The sequence below is a fragment of the Myotis davidii genome, unplaced genomic scaffold (assembly GCF_000327345.1).
Source record: "Myotis davidii unplaced genomic scaffold, ASM32734v1 scaffold453, whole genome shotgun sequence".
Taxonomy (NCBI): domain Eukaryota; kingdom Metazoa; phylum Chordata; class Mammalia; order Chiroptera; family Vespertilionidae; genus Myotis; species Myotis davidii.
Genome location: NW_006285234.1, coordinates 1,621,296 through 1,624,672, shown reverse-complemented (window position 1 = coordinate 1,624,672; position 3,377 = coordinate 1,621,296). Strand labels below are relative to the sequence as shown.

The 3,377-nt window shown below is 42.4% G+C and overlaps 1 pseudogene; it reads right to left on the bottom strand.

Annotated features, from left to right (window-relative positions):
• LOC102770052 overlaps positions 1-3,148 on the bottom strand; it is a 12,513-nt pseudogene extending 9,365 nt beyond the window's left edge.
• Between the last annotated feature and the right edge of the window lie 229 nt (positions 3,149-3,377).

Below are 3,377 nucleotides of genomic sequence, written 5' to 3'. Positions count from 1 at the left end.
CCCCCCCCCCCCCAACCCACTGCCACCTCCACCTCCCCTACCTCTCCTCTTTCCTTGGCCTTTACCAAATTATTGTCCATAGATTCCATTTGTTTGTCCTCATCAATAACCTTGAGAACTTTTTAATAATGAAGTTTTGTTTTGCTGATTAAACCTAATGTTGAGAATTGTTTAAATCAGCAAAACTTGACTATGATAAAGTGGAATCTGTATTTCAGGCTATGAAACATGGGCACTGACCTCTAAGATGAGAGGATGAGAGAGGGAGGGAGGGAAAGGATCTCCTTTTGTTTTTGGTAGGAGGAACACATTAAGTTCAGTTACCTGTGTTGTGAACATTTCCCTCAGCTCTAGCCTGGCTCACAGTAGTCTCAGTGAAATTTGTGATGCCAGCTCTTTAGAATGTGAAATGAGCAAATTGACAGGTATGTCTTTATTCTAATGAAAGAAGTGGTGAACTTTTGTCTCTCCCCAGAGACAAAGTTTACTCTTAGTCCTATTCTTGGTTAAGTGCTTTAGGTGGGACTTCATTCCTGAGAGAGGGGTACAGCAAATGACTCCAATCATACACATATAGCATTCCTAAATGATTCAGGGACTGTGACAATGACAAATAAAACATTTACAAATAATGCTGGCACAAATGGCTACGTGGGGGTAAGAGCTACTTTGACCACCTTGCCATCCCGTGGAGGCTGTGAAAGAGGTCAGCCAGAAGCAGATGTTAAGGAGAAATCATTTCAACTAAGAGACTGAGCCGCCAATATCTAGCTACGCCCAAAGCCATATGAAACAAATTCTCTTTTAGCTTAAGCTAGTTTGGATAGGACTTCAGTAGAATTATATCTCCTAAATATAGTGAGGAACATATACCTATACTTAAAGCTCACTCTGATAAAACCAAGGTGAAAGAAACATTAGAATAATTTTACTCTTTAATCTAGCCCATGTTTATTTAAGGTTCCAATAACACAGTAACTAGGTCTTTTTTCTTTTAAAGAAATCTAATGGGCCGAAACCGGTTTGGCTCAGCCTGTGGACTGAGGGGTCCCGGGTTCGATTCCGGTCAAGGGCATGTGCCTGGGTTGCGGGCACATCCCCAGTGGGGGGCGTGCAGGAGGCAGCTGATCGATGTTTCTCTCTCATCGATGTTTCTGACTCTCTGTCTCTCTCCCTTCCTCTCTGTAAAAAATCAATAAAATATATTTTTTTAAAAAAGAAATCTAATGGTATTATGCACACTATATGCTAAATGCAATGAAGTCACCCAAATTTAAGGAGATATGGGAAAAGAGAACATATTTTTAAAACACCAAAGCTAATTATTACATACTCTGGCAAATGGGCCTGTTTAATTCCGAAGCATGTTTGACAGCAATTTCTAATATTCTCCAAAAGTAACATGACATACTTTCATATCCTACATTACCTAATCTCAATGGGATTTGTCAGCCTCCTAAATCCCTTCTTTTTCTTTTTAAAATATATTTCATTAATTTTTTACAGAGAGGAAAGGAGAAGGAGGGTTAGAAACACCGATGAGAGAGAAACATTGTTCAGCTGCCTCCTGCACACCTCCCACTGGGGATGTGCCTGCAACCAAGGTACAAGCCCTTGACTGGAATCGAACCTGGGACCCTTCAGTCCGTAGGCTGACGCTCTATCCACTGAGCCAAACCAGTCAGGGTAATCCCTTCTTTTTAATATTTTTATTGATTTCAGAGAGGGAGGGAGAGGGAGAGATAGAAACATCAATGATGAGAGAGAATCATTGACTGGCTGCTCCTGCACGCCCCCACTGGGGATCGAACCTGCAATCGAGGCATATGCCCTGACCAGGAATCAAACCGGTGACCTCTTGGTTCCTGGGTCGATGTTCAACTGCTGAGCCACACCCGGCGGGGCCTAAAACCCATCTTTTAATAAGGCTTAGAAGAGTTACTAATTTTTCACTTCTTTATTTCACTTTGTTTTTTTAATGAGTAGATGGAACTTGAGTTTATATCTCAGTATTAAATTCTATTATCAGATCCCAGGCTACAGCTACAGTATGCTGAAACCCCAAAGGGGATTTCAACGATGGTCTCACAACAGAACAAGTCAAACAGGAGTTTTGTGAAACTATCCTATATAATAAAAGCCTAATATGCAAATCAATCAAACAGTGGAATGACTGGTTGGTGGGGGGTGGGGCTGGTGCCAGGCCAGCCAAGGTTGGTGCCAGCAGGGAGAGGGAGGGGACAGTGATAGGGGGGTGGCAGCGACCTGCAGCGGCAGTGGAGGGGCAACTGGGGGGTACAGTCCTTCCCCCCCTCATCACCACAGAGGGAAGCCACAAGTGGGGCAGCGGAGTGATTGGGGCCAGGTCCCGCCACTCACCTGCTGGCGCCGTCCGTCCCCCAGCCTGCCGGTCGCCTCCCACAGAGGGAGGCCAGACTGAGGCTTAGACCCGCTCCCTAAGCCATCAATCGGACATCTCCTGAGGGCTCCTGGACTGCGAGAGGGCAACCAAGGTACATGCACACATTTTCATGCACCAGGCCTCTAGTTAAAAATAAAACGCCTGCCTCTCTGTAAGGCCCAGAAGCTGATGATGACTTTAAGCAGTCCTAGAAAGAACGCGTCCTGTTTGTCATCTCAGAGATAGGTCTGAAACAAAACCAACCAAAAAAGAGTTTTGTGGCTGTTGATCTATAGTAGTTGCTGCTACAATTACTATGAGGATACAAGAGTCAAGAGAGAAAGCAGAAAAGAAAAAAAAAGTGCATTAAACAAAAAGACAAGTGTAGGAAGAGAATTTGCTCATGTTTTCATAACAAAGCGGCTAGAATGCTGATGTAAAAATGTGGTAAATGTTTACAGACTGGTAAATATTAACACGCTCAATTTTGCAATTCAAAGCATTTTGAACTATTTAATGCTTGGAATAACTCCAGTTTGACTTTATAGTGACTATCTCAAATGATAATGATCCTAGACATAATTCACTGAACAAAATGTAAACATTAGTCCTGATTTTAATGCATACTAAAAGGCACACACAGTTGTCAAATCACATAAGGGGCAAAGATTAAATATAAGTGGGGACAAAAGTACCAGTTATTAGGCTTTCATTCACCATCACACCAATGTGATTCACCTCTGCCATGTCGCTGACACACTGCTCTAAAACTTTGGTTTGCTCTTCAAGAAAAAACATATCTAATTTGAAACAGCTAACCTCAAGATCCAAGAATCACAGCAACAGCCTACTATAAATTATCAAAATATTTGATCTTCCTAAAATACTTAAATACCTTCATTCCTAGTTGGTGTAGCCCAGAGAAACATAGTAAACCACATCCTTAAGGAAGACTGGCAAGCAAAGGCACTTATTA